Raw genomic sequence first — 10,101 nt, 5'->3', positions numbered from 1 at the left:
TACATTTTTCTTGCGTAAGTCAAATGAAACATTACATATTAATTTGTACAGTAAGATTTATTGAGGTTTCTGGAGCTGTTAGGAGTTTTCAAATATGTGCTTAAAAACTTCTGGGTCATTTCTGTGATTTATTGTGAGGTAATACATAAATACACATTTAGGTGCCCATTAAGAGTAGATCTGAGTCCCATAATATGGAAATTACTCAGCTCTTCATACTTCATAATACATCACATTAGCTGGCAGGATGGAGCCATTATGATATTAACATAGATTTTAGGGTAATAGAAATATACTTACAGGAAGGTTAAAAGAACAAGATCCTCTTCTAATGGCTCTTTGAGCCACTTGGAATAAGATAATGCTTTGTTGGCATATTTGTAAAAATTTGAGTAATAAGATGGTAAGATTTTTAAAATATTGATTTCTGAGTACTACTTTAAAATACCATTTCTCGTAAAATATTAAAAAATGGAAGCATTCAAAATCGCCAGATGGGGCTGTGTTTCCTCCTCCATTTTGAAGACGACTAGGGGTCTGTGAAACATTACGTTGAGGAAGGCTCTCAGAGAGCCTGTTAAGGAAGATCTCTTCTGCCTTTCCGGGGGTGGATGGGTGTCAGCAGGAAGTTGGCAACTGCACCTCCGGAAGTTGTGTGGAAACAATGGTGTGGCATGCAGAGCAAAGACTGATGGGCCACTTGGCTAGAATAGGAACAGCAGAGCAGAAGAATTTTGCCCTGAGGGTCTACTAAAGCTCTAATAGTCTGCTGGTTCACATTTCATTTCAGTTTTTACCACGTTGGTCATGTTAGCACTATTCCTGTAGTTGAAGTCTTTTGCAGCGAGTCTCCACAAAAGTCTCTTCATTGTGGTTGAAGCAATGGGTAAAGCAATGCAGAAATAGAGGCAAACACCCTGGGATAATTGCGGATTCCTCACTCCCTCTGCCAGGTTCAAAACCATCTAAAGATTGGAGTTACTGGGACCCAAGCTCTGCTGGGTCTTGAGCACACATTTAATAGTTTCACACAACATCTCATTGGTTAAAAACAATCCTTGGGAGCACCTGGGTGGCTCAGTGGGTTAAGCATCTGATTCTTGATTTTGGCTCAGGTCATGATCTCAGGGTCATGAGGTCGAGCCCTGTGTCAGGCTCTGCACTCAGCATGGTGTCTGCTTGAGATTCTCTCTCTCTCCTTCTCCCTCTGCTCCTCCCCCTGCTGGCGCGCGCACTCACACACACACACACACACACACACACACACACACACACTTTCTCTCTCTCAAATAAGTAAATCTTAAAAAAAATCCAATCATTTGTATTTATGATATTTTTTTCTTTCCCAGAGGGCTTGAGATGATAAAATATGTTGACTTCCTCCTGGCAGCTGGGAGCACCTACAGTGGTTCTTGACTTTGGATGTACGTTGGCATCATTTAAAAATGTTTGGATAAACAAGTAGCAGTATGCATCCACACCTCCAAACCTATTGAATGAGAACCCTCCAGACCAAGTCTTGACTAACCTGAACTGAGAAATGAGGCCGGGCATCTCCCACTCCTTTCCCCAAAGTCTAGGGCCCTGAGTTGCTTCTCTGGAATTCACCTTCTAACAAACTACGCCCAGGAGGCCATTTCCCTGGGTGTGTTTAGCTGAGTGGGAAGGCATAGTGTGGAGAAAACAAGATTGGGCTGAGGTTGGTCTCTGACATTGGTGGTGCTCATCTGACCTTCTGGACTCTCTGAGGCCCGTGGAGAGAAACGGGCTATGGGGAGAGAATGGAGCAATGAGGGGCGTGCATGGCATGGCTTTGGGTGGGAGCCATGACAACCCAAAGAGAAGAGAGGATGTCTGCTCCACCTATGCATGGTGTACAGCAGGGCTTTGGAGCAGGAAAACACCCCACTCTGGCCAGACAAGGCTGGCGGCACTGGGAAAATGGAGTGTCTACTCCTTTGACTCCAGCATTAGGGTCAGCACTGCAGGACAGAAGAGAGGGCGAGAGTTATCCTGAGCCTATGTGAAGACTCCCTGGTGACTCTTCACAGTAGGAGTGGGGGGGTGGTGCATGTGTGTGAATGTACACATGCATTTCTCAAGGGGCTGGAGGTCCTGCATCATGCACATGGGAAAAGGGCCAGGGATACCTGGGCTGATGCCCTTCCTGTGACCCTTCACTATAGCCATAGGCTGGGATGCTGGGGTCACATGTTGATCCAGCCTTGGCTCCCATGTCATCTCTGGGGTGGACAAGGTCCACAGTGACTAAGGGGTGAAGCAAAGAAACCATTAGCCATTTATACCTATCTTTGGAGTCTAGTAAGTCCATGTTCCATAAAATGCATATAGATCCCAAGTCTCAATGCTACACTTTACCTAAGATCTGACTCTCTCGTCCACCAGCAGCCATACAAAATAATCGTCTCTAAAGACCAGATCAAATATTGATTTCTTTGGATAGTCTTCCTTGATCTCCAGCAGCTACAAATCTCTCTTCCTCTTCTTGGTTTGTGGGGCACATCATTTTATGGTTCTCTTGTTGGAGTTTACTGCTTTCTTCTCTGGGTAACTGCTAATCACATTTGTATGTGAGACATGCAGTAGACACTCATCATTTATAGTCTTCCATTTTCCCAGCAGATGGAAACTCCTTGAGTGCAGAGCCCAGTTGTCATAGCCCATTCAGATTGCTACAACAGAATACCATAGAGTGCATGGCTTAACCAACAAACACTTATTTCTCACAGTTTTGGAGGTTGGGAGGTCCAAGAGCAAGATGCCAATAGGTTTGCTATCTAGTGAGGACATGCTTCCTGGTTCATAGATGACCATCCTCTGGCTGTGTCCTCATATGGAAGAAGGGGTGAGGGGGCTCCCTGGGGTTCCTATTTTAAGGGCAAAAATTCTACTCATGAGAGCTTCACCTTCATGACCTAATCACCTTCCAAAGGCCCCATCTCCTAATGCCATCATATTGGGTGTTTGGATTTAACATAAGAATCTGGGATGGGGGGGACAAACATGCAGTCTATGACACCCACTCTTAGCTCTCCTACAAGTCAGTGCACTCAGGAAAGGCACCAGAACATGTTTGCTGAACATGAATGGCTAACCCCCAAATCCTTCCTGCTGAACTTCCATGGGCATTTTTTTTGGAAAAATAAGCTTCACAAAGAGGCTCTTATTACTGTTTCTAAGAGTCATTCTTGTTTAACATGGTTTGGTTTGAGCATCTGTAGGGGTCTTCTGAGTATGCTTTGTATCCCCCGAGCCAGTAAACATGGAGCATAACGCACCAGGCCATTCACACAGCGGTTCACCATGTGTGGAATTCTCTGCTGGCTGATTGAATTAAGTAAATATTTAGGGTTTTGAGGAACGTATCCTCACTAGGTACCCCAAACAAGTAGACTAGACAAGCAATTCCCGACTTCTAGGGAACCGAGAAACACCCTATTTTAATGGCAAAAACTTGCACAGATTTTCACTCTATGATGGTTCTACTTTTTAGAATCTGTTAATTGAGCACATATATAATGACAAAATGCCATGGATAATTTGAGGAATATTTTATGTTTTTTTTTTCTTTTTTTTATTATGTTCAATTAACCAACATATAGTTTATAACTAGTTTTTGATGTAGTGTTCAACAATTCATTAGTTGCGTATAACACCCGGCTCTCAAGCAGGTTAGTCTTAACGGCACCTACAGGCATATATCTGGTGTCATTTTTATTTTTTATGGCAACTAAATAAAGATAAAAACATCAGTGCTTGTTGCCATGTGCTTTCATGGAGTCTTTGAAATTGTTCCTTTCCCCCCACGATGTGTGGCCCATGGATTGTCAGTCACTGCACTAAACTGTCCTTTTGATTAAACCTCATGGTCGAGGAACAGCACTGTGACGGATCTAACCAAGAGGAGAACCCACAACCTCCGAGCTTCCTCCAGTTGCTTTACTTTTTGTGTGTAAGTACAGCTTAGAGCCAAACCGCCTGCAAAAAGAAAAAGGTGAGATGGTTATATCTGTTTGAAGATAAATCTCACCAGCAGTATCATGCAGCCTAAAGCCAGACTAGAAACAGTGCCTTGCCCCCATCACCAACCCCCCACCATCCTGCAACTGGAACTTTCTTTGATCTGCTCCAGGATGCACTGTACCTCTCCCACCCATCCAACCTTTTGACCAGCCAACAAATCACTGGGGCTGTAAAAAGGAAACCTGATATTTATTCCTCCAAATTAGAATGAAGGGGAACTATAGATAGTCTTATGTAAATAGAGTATTGTAAAAGAAGCTGCCCAAAGCTCATTTGTTTATTGAGTCTGATGGGGATCATAGAGGTCAATGTTGGGTGAGCCAGAGGTCCTAGGGGTACTTTACGGGCATCAATCTTTTCTTTCCAGTTGGACTTGACAGATTGGAAAAGGGGAAGTATGTCACAAACATGACAAGATTCTGAGCATCCAAGTGGTTGTTGTCCAGTTGTTTCTAGAAGGGAAATACCACTTCTTTATCAGCTCATCATGCAGAGCAGTTTCTGTGGGATGAATGATTTTAACATGAGTCAAAAGCAGAAAGAATGTCCTGAGCTCAGATATTAGCACTTTGGGGGGGATTTCTCCATCCTTGTGTGATAGGAGTCTGCCTCTGGGTGCTCAGGCAGGACAGTGCTACTGCATACTTGGAGCTTTCTGTTATATCAAATCACACAAATTTGTTTCAGTAGTTCAGACATACCCAATCTCTTTATCTTTCATCCTCAGCTGTTTCTGATTTGAGTCAGTGTTTCCTTAATATAAATTTTCCAGAGTTATTTTATAAAGTTGAGGACCTAATACAATTTCTGAATGTCACATAATCAATATGTTCTTGCTATTGCTATGGCAAGATGGAGGAAGGTTTCAGTTTGTGGCCCGTAGGTCAGAAGAGCAGGTGGCCTGGAGACCCCCAAGCTTGTGGCTTGTGTGCGAAGGGAGAGCCGTCTTGTTGGGCACTGAGCCCGTAAGCTATGGAGTCTAACTCCAGAAGGCTGGTGTCAGAACTACACTGCAATATTGCGGGAACCGAGTCATATTAATGGTGGACATGGAGAGAGAAGCCACAGGCTTCTCAGCTCTACACCTGCCCATGAGATACTTCAGGATCTTTCTGAGAATTCATCCCCCCCACCGCCCCCATCTAGCTAGAGTGGGTCTAGCGCTTGCAAATCGAAGAAACTCTGGTAGTCTTGTCAGGGAAGGAGGCCCTCAGAGGCCCTCCCTGATGAGATCTTGTTGAGTCCTACGGATCTCTAGCTCCCCAGAATCTGATCCTAAAAGGAGGCCAGGTGGCAAGCCCACGAACCCTGCATGATCTCATTCCATCTTGCATCTCCTGCCCCAAGTCTGGTTAAGGGGTACAGCCTGACCCTGCATCCCTTCCTGGACAGCTCTACTCTCCACCTGGACTGCAGTGGATGCTGCAGGGAACTCAGACCGGAAGGGCCTCGGGCTGCCTCCCCCAACTGTGACCATGAGAGGCCGTCCTGGGTGTCTTGGGCGGCCTTGACGTTAGGTTCTTCTGTTGGCCAAAAATAGAATTTTTCATCTGGCTATCATTTGGCCCATGTGTTCATGTCTTTGGTGTTTCAGTTTTATGTAATAACAGGATAAGAATCGTGTTGTCTCTTTATTGCTGTAATTTCTAAATATTAAAGACTGAAATATGGGTTTCTGAGGGGAAGCCAATGATCTAGATCCCCAAAATACACTAATGGATGGTACGATTAATATTTAATTAGAATGGGGCGCCTGGGTGGCTCAGTCGTTAAGCGTCTGCCTTCGGCTCAGGTCATGATCTCAGGGTCCTGGGATCGAGTCCCACGTTGGGCTCCCTGCTGGGCGGGAAGCCTGCTTCTCCCTCTCCCACTCCCCCTGCTTGTGTTCCCGCTCTCGCTGTGTCTCTCTCTGTCAAATAAATAAATAAAATCTTTAAAAAAATATATTTAATTAGAATGTTTTCTGGAATATTTTCCAGAAAATTTTAACTTAATTTTAGGTGTAAAAAGGTGCAGGCTTTTTTTTTTTTTTCTCTTTTTTTCTTTGTGGCATTCTTTTTTTTTTTTCCTGTTCTTTTCGGTTCCTTATGTTGTTGCTGGAATGTGATTCATTGGACTGTCAGTATTGGTTTAGCTTTCTTTCTGGTGAATTTAGAAAATCTTCCAGCGATTTCACTCATTTAAATTACATGTGAGAAAATATTAAAAGTACAGGGAAAATTTTATCTGGACATCTCTCAGACCCAGGAGTCTTTAGGGATGGGGCCTTTTGCGAGCTTTGGGGGTATTTCTGATGACTGCCAAAGCTGGAACTGCAAAGTAACGCTTTTATAATTCCTCTAGGAATTATGGGTGCATGTTTTTGTAATCCCTTATCTGTCCCTCATAACTGGTAATAAGCTTTAAAAATAAACAAAAAAGGAGATGGTAGTGCTTTGTTCCAAGAGGCAGGAAGCAGGGGGCTAGTATTTTATTTCCGAGCCAGTCTTGGGCTAGAGAGAGGAGCTCAAGATGGAGCTGGGGGATGTCACTGGAGAGAACAGAACAGAGCAGCGTTAACCCTGCAGACGGAGGGCGAGGAAGCCCTTTGGAGGGTTTAGAGAAGGTGGGAAAAAAGACAAAGGAAGAAAGAAGGAGACTTTGGGTAGCCAGCAGAGCCACAGTGACCACCTCCAACAGCTCTCTTAGCCCTGGCCACAGTCCGCTCTCTGGACCTCCCAGTGAATATGCACTTCAGGTTTATACTGTAAGCCCCTCTCCACTGGGAGGCAGTCACCCCGGAGCTTCCTCTCAAAACTCCAATGACACGTAACCTACATGACTTTCTCGAGTTATATCCAGGGAATAAGTTGATTTCTGATGCTTCAAGCAAAGTGATTGGCCAGGGCTCAGCCTTGTGTTTTGGAAACCTCCATCATGACCCCTGCCTGCCCATCACCCTTGTCCTGTGGCCAACCGCCAAGCCTGGCTGACATTCAAACCTGGAACCCCATGAGTGCCAGAGAGACAGATCAATGCCAATGAATTTCAGAGTTTTGGAAATGTAGAAGCTTGTGCAGCTGAGATCTCAACAGGCAACAGACTTTGTTTTCTGTACCTTTTAAATTACAAAACGAATAGACATTGATTGCTAAAAATTCAAGCCCAACAGAAGAGTATAAAGTAAATCGTGGATGTCTTCTATTCCATAAACCCCTCTCTTCTAGTCCAACTCCCTACATATAACGCTGCTAACAGTTTTGTGTATATTCTTCCATACCCTTACCCATGCCCATGAACACACACACACACACACACACACACACACACTTCCAGGACTTTTGTTCTTTTCATTTTGATAAAAATTTGATAATGCAAGGCATTCACTTAGCTGTCAGCAGTATACCAAGGATGCCTTACGTGTTGGTATAAGTTTACAGTTGACCTCTGACCTCTGTTCCATAGACTTGCTCTGTCTGCCTTAACTCATTGAACATTTCCCTATTGATTGATATTTGAGTCATCTCTACTTACTTGATCATTCAATAAATATTTATTAGGCATTTATTAAATGCTAGCCTCTGGGGCGCCTGGGTGGCTCAGTCGGTTAAGCGTCTGCCTTCAGCTCAGATCATGATCCCGGGGTCCTGGGATTGAGCCCCATGTCAGGCTCCCTGCTCAGCGGGGAGTCTGCTTCTCCCTCTCCCTCTGTGCTCTCTCCCTCTGTGTTCTCTCTCTCACTCTCTCTCAAAGAAATAAATAAAATCTTAAAAAAAAAATAAATTCTAGCCTCTGTTCTAGACCAAGATTCCTGCCCTCACAGGGTTTCCTGCAATGGACACTCACGTGCCCCGTTCCTGATCATGGGGCAGATTTTGGGGGTATCATGTGTCAGACAGCATGAGGATTTTACATGTGGATGGGTCCTGCCCAAATACCGCATACCTAACTTTAGATCGTATCTTTTAAAATCCTATATATCTTTTTATTTCTGTGCAGAGAGAATCAGTTCTTTTTCAGAGTCCTATCTCCTGTGGACCCTCTGAAAGTGATTATATTTTAATCATAAATGCTGGAAGAATAATTGAAGTCATAATGGAAGAGCTCTTCTGTCAGGGAAACACTGATGGGATTTCTCCCTTGTATTTTGGCTCCTCTCCTTTCTCAGCCAATGTAATTTAAACTGTGCAAAAGAACCATCATCCCGACACCTCCTTGGGCTCTGAAGTGCCTGGGGACTGCTGGAGGTCTCCAGTGAAATCTGACCTCTTTCTAGAACTTCTGAGGAAGGAAGGAATGTTTTAGACATCTGGAAGTCTGTTTCAGCCTCTCAGCAGCCTGGAGATTTCAGTTGACTCTCTCAGCTTGTGTGGTGGGATAAGCCTGCCCTGAGAACAGGGAAAGCAGCTTTGGAGAAAGAATCCTGTTAGGGTTTCCGATGTTTCCAAATGAACAGACTATACAGCATTAATTTAAATCAGATCCGAGAGATTAATACAATGTCTTTCTTTTGCTAAGTGATCTCTGACTTCATGTCTCAATGTTTGCAGCATCTCTGGATATAAAGCAGGGTGATTGTTGCCATCTGCACCTGCCACGAGTGCAAAGAAACCAGGGTGGCTTTAAGAAAAGCAGGCATCAGGTTCTCCATCAAGTGGGTCTCAATTCTCTAATCCCTTTTCCTTAGGTGTTCCCGGGAACCTCTGCTTGGGGAGGGAGGAGAGAGATACTGGCTACCAGCAGAAGAGGGGAATGTTCTATGGGAGAAAGGGTCAAAGGCACAGGAGTCCTGCAGCCAGAGTCTTGAGGTCAACTACCAGGATGGGCATTTACTAATGACATGACTGGGCACGTTACTGACCTCCCCAGGCCTCTGTTTTCTTGCCTATAGAAGTGGATAATAATCCTGTACTCCACAGGGCTGTTGTGAGATTTTCCAAATTTCTAGCCACACCACTGGCATTCAGATATGGGTTTGGTGCACCGTGTTTAGCTGTGGGACCGATTAGGCTGGAGGGCAGGAGAGCTGGGGCGGGAGGTACGTGATTTCCTCCGCTTATGGTCCGAGAGGGCACACTCTGCTGCTTGGGTCCTACAGACCCAGGTCTCAGCCCCTGGACCATGGTTTCCTCCACGTGGACTCTGGCCGAGTCATTTAACCTCTCTGAGCCCCTCCTTCCTTGGTCAGTCACAAGGAGGCAGCGGCGGCCCCCACATCTGAAGGGTGTCCGTGAGGCCCACGCAGGACGATGCCCGGAGGGTCTGCACTGAGCGGCCTGCAGAGATGGTGGCCCTCGCCCCTCAGTGTCATTCCATGCTCACTCCTGCCACCCCCTTCTCTTTGCTTCTGCCTGAATTCCTTGAGGCGGACGAGTAATTTTAGTCAGCCGGCCACATGCCCATTTGGCAGAGTGAATGAGGAAAACCGTGGTCCTTTTCCACTGTGTAGACATCGGTTCTCTGTCTTCAGCCCAGAGAGGGAGCCAAACCTACGGGGTCATTTTCTCAGAAGACATGCTACCTGTGCCGAAAGGGAAATGATTATTCTTGGCAGAGATCCCTTAGGGTTCTAATGGACGAATTGATGCAAAAACCTTCACTGAACGGTTTTATCTAAGTTGCTTGGGGAGCGTTTTGAACTAGTGTCAACGAGGCGGCGGGTCCGTGCACTTTGTTCACTCACTGCCCTCGTAGCTGCAGCCCTGGCCTCACTGAGATTATTTTATGAAAGGCTGGGTGACCAGTAACACTTTCCTTTACACGTTCCCTAATACAAATGCTCTTCCCCTTGCCCTTTGGTGTAGGACGCTGGGATTTCAATCAAGTGGGCACGTGGGCAAGTACAAAGGCGTGTGTTCATTCATTCACTACTCATCCATCCAGCAAATGTTTACTGTGCACCTGTTACATGCCAGGCACTGATCCAGGTCATGAGAACACAGTAACGAGGAAGAAACGTAGTGCCCGCCCTATGGAGCCTACAGTGCAGTGAGTGAGAAACAGGCATCAAATAATCACACAGCGAACCACTAAAATACAAGCAAAGATAAGTGCTAAAGAGGAGAGACACATAGTATG

Source organism: Leptonychotes weddellii, chromosome 6 (genome assembly GCF_054177405.1).
Source record: "Leptonychotes weddellii isolate Sample4059 chromosome 6, ASM5417740v2, whole genome shotgun sequence".
NCBI lineage: Eukaryota > Metazoa > Chordata > Mammalia > Carnivora > Phocidae > Leptonychotes > Leptonychotes weddellii.
The sequence above is the reverse complement of the archived record's forward strand: the minus strand, read 5'-3'. Positions refer to the sequence as shown.